The sequence below is a fragment of the Panthera uncia genome (assembly GCF_023721935.1).
Source record: "Panthera uncia isolate 11264 chromosome B2 unlocalized genomic scaffold, Puncia_PCG_1.0 HiC_scaffold_24, whole genome shotgun sequence".
In the NCBI taxonomy this organism is placed as follows: domain Eukaryota; kingdom Metazoa; phylum Chordata; class Mammalia; order Carnivora; family Felidae; genus Panthera; species Panthera uncia.
In genome coordinates, this window is record NW_026057580.1 from 17,729,035 (window position 1) to 17,736,628 (window position 7,594).

Consider the following 7,594-nt stretch of genomic DNA (forward strand, 5'->3'; position numbering starts at 1 on the left):
ATGGAAGTGCCCTTTGTGGAAGACTGGGGCTTGGTGCAGACTTGGGAGAAGGTGTCTATGGAGAAGTTCAACTTGCTGTGAAGAGAAGAATTAAAGGAGTAGTTGCAGTCAGGATTGTAGACATGAAGCATGTCATAGACTGTCTAGAAAGTGTTAAGAAAACAATCTGTATCAATAGCGTGTTAAATTATGAGAGTGTAGTGAAATTCTACTGTCACAGGAGAGAAGGCAATATTCAGTATCTATTATTGGAGTACTGTAGTGGTGGAGAACTTTTTGACTGCATAGAGCCAGACATTGGCATGCCTGAAGAAGATGCTCAGAGGTTCTTCCATGAAATCATGGCAGGGTGGTTTATTTGCATGGTATTGGGATAACTCACAGGGATATTAAGCCAGGAAATATCCTTTTGGATGAAAGGGATTACGTCAAAATCTCTGACTTTGGCTTGGCAACAGTGTTTTGGCACAATGATCATGAGTGTTTATTGAACAAGATGTGTTTACCTTACATTGCTCCAGAACTTCTAAAGAGAAAAGGATTTCATGCAGAACTCATTGATGTTTGGTCCTATGGAATAGTACTTATGGCAATGTTGCCATGAGACCAGCCCAGTGATGGTTGTCAGGAATAATCTGATTGGAAAGAAAGAAAAATACATACCTCAACTCTTGGAAAAAATTGATTCTGTTTATCCAGCCTGGCTGCATAAAGTCCTGGTTGAGAATACATCAGTAAGAATTACTACCCCAGACATCAAAAAAGATAGATGGTACAACAAACCACTCAAGAAATGGGTAAAAAGGCCCTGAGTCACTTCAGATGGTGTACATAAGTCTCCTAGTGGATTTTCTAAACACATTCAATCCAGTTTGGACTTCTCTGTGGTAAGCAGTGCTTCTAGTGAAGAAAATATGAAGTACTCTAGCTCCCAGCAAGAATCATGGACAGGTCTTTTCTTATGGGACACTGGCCCTTCATAATATTGATAAACTGGTACAAGAGATCAGTTTTTCCCCATCCACATGTTCTGATCGTATGCTTCTAAATAGTTACTTGGCACCCCAGGATCCCCCCAGACCCCCTGAAAGAAACTTGTGAGAAGTTAGACTATCGGTAGAAAAAGAGTTGTATGAGTCACGATACTGTATCAACTGATAGGAGAAACAATAAACTGATTTTCAAAGTGAATTTGGCACAAATGGTTGAGAAGTTCTTGGTTGACTTTCAGCTTTCTAAGGGTGATGGATTGGCATTTAAGAGACACTTCCTGAAGAGTAAAGGGAAGCCGAATGATGTTGTGAGCAGCCAGAAGGCCTGGTTTCCTGCCACATGAGAGATCCATTGGATTCCTGGTGAATATAGTGCTGCTGTATTGACATTATTCTTCCTAGAGAAAATTATCTTGTTCTGCAAACTGCAAACAGTAGTCTCTGAAGAGTTATCTTCCTTCTAGCCAAACATTTTCCAATTCTTTTTGTATGTTCTTCATATAAACAATACCTATATCTTCATTGTAAGTAAAGCTTTTGGGGAGGGATGGATAGAATTCATTAGATGTTTCTTCATTTTGTGTTTGGTATCTGAAGACCCATGTGATGGAAACCAAGCTCTGGGGAATACATGAGCTTACCAGCTTTTATACCGATGTAATGAAAAATTTAATGAAAAAAAAATCAACCATCATTTTGGTTTCATACAGAAAATACATGTTTCCTCCATGTTGATTTAATTATATGGGTAGATTAGTAAGAAAAGCAATTTTTATGACTTTTGGAAAATAGATATATCAGTCTATTATGTGAAGCCAACTTCAAAAAATGTCTCTTCAAGATTTGTACTTGTTTTTGCAAGGGCCTGACACAGTATATAAATAAACCTGTTTGGAATTATAACTGCTAATTAAAATTGCAAGTAAGTACATTTTTTTCCATTATAGTTAATAATATATAAAATAACGATTGATCTTTCAAGTAGAAGTTGAGCATAAAACTCTAGTGCTTAACTGTGCTTAACTACCTTTACTCTAAAATTACTATTGCACATTTTAAATTTTATTCTATATTATTTTCTACGTTCACAGCCATATTTTAATTCCTTATTACACAAATAAATTCTATTTCAAAAATGAATATCTAACTCTGTGGACTTACTGGTGACCAAGCTTCTAGGTGGTAGGGAATAAAAGACGGAGAAGTAAGAAACCATGATAGAAAAGGATCTGATTCCTAGTTCGTTTGCTATCAGATTTACTAAGACTTTGTTCTTGTGATAAAATTTATTTTTTTAATGTATTAGGTTGAGGCCTGTATTCTTTTTTCTTTGTAATTTATAAAATTAATCATCTTGGTCTGAAGCTAAGAACATACGAAATTTTATGGTTAGAGTTTATCACTTAGTGTATACTGGTAAATCGTATTACTGCAGTATACCCATAGGAGAAATAAATTTGTACCAATACAGGCTCCTAAGAATTGAGTCAATAAATTCTCAAAAACTAACTTTTGGTCCCTGTCCTCCAACCTGTTCCTCCCTAGTTTCTTCCATCCCAGTAAACTTTACATTCAGTTCTCCAGTTCCTTGAGCCAAAACCCCAAGAATCCTCTTTGGCATTCCCACCTCAAGGTCTTTTTTTTTTCTGTTCCGTCCTCTAGAGTCCTTTACTCCCAAAATTTGTGTGGCTTGTGCTTCACTTGGAGTCTTTGCTTAAGTGTCACATGCTATGTAAAGTCTTTCCTTGATTTATCTAAAATGTTACCCCACTTCTATCACTCTTGCCTTTATTTTTCATAACACTTATTAGCTGACATTATAAGATATTTTTATTTACCTAGTAAAGTCTGTTTCCCCCATTGCAATATGTAATAGATAAGCTCCTTGAGTTCAGGGATCCTACCTGTCCTGTTCAGTTCTATGTCCCCAGCACTTAGAATGGGGCCTGATGTATTACAGCATGCAATGAAGAGTTGTTTAATGAAGAAATATACACTCAGTTGATCTTATCCATCCGTAGAAAATACCAGGAAGCTGAACACTTCTCTCCATTTTGATTGCTACCACTCTAGTTTAAGCTTCTTCATCTCCTCCCTAGATTTCTTACTAAAAACTAATGTCTTCCCACCTCTACGTTTGCTGTTTCTCAACTCAACCCTCTCTCCCTCCAAAGTTGTTTCTTGACATAGGTCCTAAGTTTTTTTTTTTTTGTTTGTTTGTTTGTTTTTAAGATAAATTGTACTGTGACATTCCCTTGCTTAAAAACCTCCAGTAACTTCCCATTGTATCAAAAATGAACTCTAAATTCTTTTCTTGGACTGACCTGGCTCTGCAAGATATACCTTCTGTCCTCTTTGCTCACCGTACTACAGATAGAATAGCCTTCTACTTCTACTTCTATTCATTGAATGTACGAAGGCTCATTCTCCTTTCAGGGCTTTGATGTTTATAACTGCCACTGTCTGGAACTCCTTCCATTAGTTTGCATGGCTTATTTAGCATTCAAAACTCAGCCCAAATGTTTCTACTATCCCCAATCACTGTCCAATTGTTTATTTTTCTTCATGGAACTGATTAGTATCTGAAATTATTTGTCTGTCTCCCCCACTAAAACGTAAGCTTAGACTTTGCCATTTCTTTTCATTTTTGTGTATCTTTTTAAATTTTTTTATTTTCATTCATTTTTTTATGTTTTATTTATTTTTGAGAGCAAGAGAGACAGAGCACAAGCGGGGGAGGGGCAGAGAGAGAGGGAGACACAGAATCTGAAACAAGCTCCAGGCTCTGAGCTGTCATCACAGAGCAGGACGGGGAGCTTGCACTCACAGACCACAAGATCATGACCTGAGCCTAAGTCGGATGCTTCACTGACTGAGCCACCCAGGTGCCCTTGTGTATCTTTTAAAAACAAAATTCCCTGCTCCTTCCCCCTCCCTGCCCCTTCATATATATCTTGTACCTGGAATGTAATAGGTACTAAATAAATATTTATTGAATAAATGAATGAATTAAATATCAGATGAAGAAAATTTTACAAAATATCATAAGGTGAAGGTGAATAGATGGATAGTTAACAAACTTTCTCCGTTATTGGAATTTGTATAGAATGGTGGGGAAAGTTCCAGTCAGACTTGGGCAGATTAGCTCTCACATTAATAATTATGTGCACATTGACACCTGCCTCTGTAAAGAGACTGTTAATAACTACATTGTAGGGTTGTTTTTAATCTTAAATGAGTTAAGGTGTGTGAAGAGTATAGTATACTGTGTTGCACAAAAGAAATTCACTAAACATAAGCTGCCAGAATTTTTCTGCAGGGTTCATTATGTTATTGGGAGAAGATATTTACTCCCATTATTAAAAGTAATATTTGCTTTTCAATGAAATTTTGTAAAGTGTAAAAATGGGGGAAAGGAATTATTATTCAAAGATAACAGCTAAAATTTTTATGGCAAGATCAACGTATGCTGCGTGTGTGTGTGTGTGTGTGTGTGTGTGTAGTGTGGAATGTGGTTGGTGTGATTATTGAGATAAATATAAATATATAAAACATGCACAGTTTAACAAGCAGATGTAAAGTTAACAACTGTTCAACCAAACTCAATTGAAGAAAGTTCATTTCTGGACCCTCACAAGCCTTCCCTTATACCCCTTCCCAGTCATAACCTATCCCCTTCACTCAGAAGTAATCATAAAATTTACTTTCATAACAATCCTCTCCTTGGTTTTCTTTAGTTTTCTCAGATATTTATGCATATTTAAATGATACAGTTTAGTTTTGCCTGTTTTGGAAATTCATATAAATTAAGTTATGCTGTATATAATTTTTATGTGTTGCTTTTTCTTTATATTCATACAATTACAGTATAGGATGCTATTTTGTGAACATACCACTAATTATGTATTCACTCTACTGCTAATGGATGTTTGGATTATTTACAATTTGATGCTATTATTAATACTCTTGCTAAGAACATTATGTATATGTCCATGAACTTCTCTAGGTCCTTTAGTCTAGGGTACATACCTATGAATGAAATGGCTGGGTTTTAGGGTATGCCAATCTTCAACTTTAGTAGAATAATGGTAAACTGTTTTCTAAAATGATTGTACCAGTTTATGCTGCTATATGAAAAGAGAATGAAATTGCTGGAAAAAAACAGTTTTGAATGATCTATTAAAGTATAAGAATTTTCATAGCAGCAAAATATGTGTTTCTAGCATTTCAGACTTTCACCTACATTTGACACTATGCCTAATTTTTGCCAGGTTATTGATATGTAATATCTGTTTGGTGTTAATTTGCTTGTTCCTAAGTTTAAATGAGGGTGAGTATCTTAAAGATATATATATAGATATATATATGATATATAATATATATTTAATATTTATATTTTATACAAATATATAAATATGATTTATATAAATATATAATATATGTGTAATATTCATACATATAATATGTAATATATAGTATATAGTATATAGTATATAGTATATAGTATATAATATATAATATATAATATATAATATATAATATATAGGGGTACCTGGGTGATTTGTTTGGTTAAGCATTTGACTCATGATTTCGGCTCAGGTCATGATCCCATGGTTCTTGCTTGAGAGGGAGCCTCGTGTCAGGCTCGTGCTGGCAGCATCGAGCCTCCTTGGGATTCTTTCTCCCTCTCATTCTGTCCCTACCCCTCCATCTCTCTATCTCTCAAAATAAATAAATAAACATTAAAAAATATATCTATATATCTACCTCTATCTATCTATCTATCTATTCCACTATGTTATACAGAGATTTTGGTGCTGACCTGACCAATAACCTAGTCATGCAAACTACTTTAGTCACTAATTTTTATGAATTAAAAATAAAGCAATCCCCCTTTAAATAATATTTTAAAAACATTTATGAATTAGTAAATTTCCTTTTGATACTAGCAGCAAACTATTATTTTTGCACTCTAAAAAAGGTCCAAGAGCACTTAGGATCACTCTAAAAGGTTAAGTAGGGGCTGTGCAATGCAATGTAGCTTTGTATAGAGTGCAGAATTAGTTTGAAGTAATTCACATGGTTACATCATGCACAGATTAGCCAATACATAGATTTTAAAGGATATTCTTACTGTTTTGTATATTATCCTATTGTTCCTCCATCTATTCATCTATCTTCTAACATAATTCTATTACATAAATATTAGGTAAAGTTTACTATTTCGCATTTTGTTTTTATAATCTAATTTTTTTTAATAGAACATACAAAGGACACACACAAATATGCCCCAAATTAAATGGCCAAGTTGTCCAAATATCAAACAGATAATTTTTTTAGAACTCACACACACTGAATTCCTACAGATCTCTGTTTTTGTTTTTGTTTTAATCATCAATAGAGGAAAGCACTTAAGAAGACAAATTCTTGATGTGAGGGCTAAGATAGCAACTTTAATTACAATGAGATTAATAAGACATTATAAATAAAGACATTGTAAATACTAAATAAATAAGATAAATCATCACCAGTTTAAAATAATTCTAAAAAAGGATTGATGTGTTACTTAGATTTTGTTTCATTTTCCCTGAACAGTCCAAACTGTAGATGCTGTTATCCTATGTAACAAGAAAATTGTATTCTGAAACTTATATTTTTAAAAAATGTTGCAAAAAGGAACACATCAATTAAAATTTTATTAAAATACATTAAAAGCTAGACAGTTTAAATTCATAATAACAAGTTATTTTTAACTTATTAATAACATAGGAGTTGTTTTTCTAAAGCTATTTCAAAAACTTAAAATAATTAGCTTTAAGCATATTTTTTATTCTAAAATAAAATAATGAGTTATTTCATCATAACCAAAAAAAATTTTCAAACTACCTGCTTCTTTGCCTTAAAATACACACATTCAGAAGATTCAACTTATTAGATAAATTTTATTAGTGCAAAGCTCGAAATTTTAAAATTTATTTTTATTTTTTTAATTTACAACCAAATTAGTTAGCATATAGTGCAACAGTGATTTCAGGAGTAGATTCCTTAATGCCCCTTACTCATTTAGCCATCTGCCCTCCCACAACCCCTCCAGTAACCCTCTGTTTGTTCTCCATATTTAACAGTTTCTTCTGTTTTGTCCCCCTCCCTGTTTTGATATTATTTTTGTTTCCTTTCCCTTATGTTCATCTGTTCTGTGTCTTAAAGTCCTCATATGAGTGAAGTCATATGATGTTTGTCTTTCTCTGAGTGACTAATTTTGCTTAGCATCCACGTAGTTGCAAATGGAAAGATTTCATTTTTTTGATTGCCAAGTAATACTTCATTGTATATATATACACCACATCTTCTTTATCCATTCATCCATCGATGGATATTTGGGCTCTTTACATACTTTGGTTACTGTTGATAGTGCTGCTATAAATATTGGGATGCACTTGTCCCTTCAAAACAGCATACCTGTATCCCTTGGATAAATACCTAGTAGTGCAATTGCTGGGTCGTAAGGTAGTTTTATTTTTAATGTTTTGAGGAACCTCCAGACTGTTTTCGAGAGTGGCTGCACCAGCTTGCATTCCCACCAACAATGCAAAAGAGATCCT

At 33.8% G+C, this 7,594-nt stretch overlaps 1 pseudogene; it reads left to right on the forward strand.

Annotated features, from left to right (window-relative positions):
* On the forward strand, positions 1 to 1,349 carry LOC125938548 (serine/threonine-protein kinase Chk1-like; annotated as a pseudogene).
* Positions 1,350 to 7,594: the final 6,245 nt, after the last annotated feature.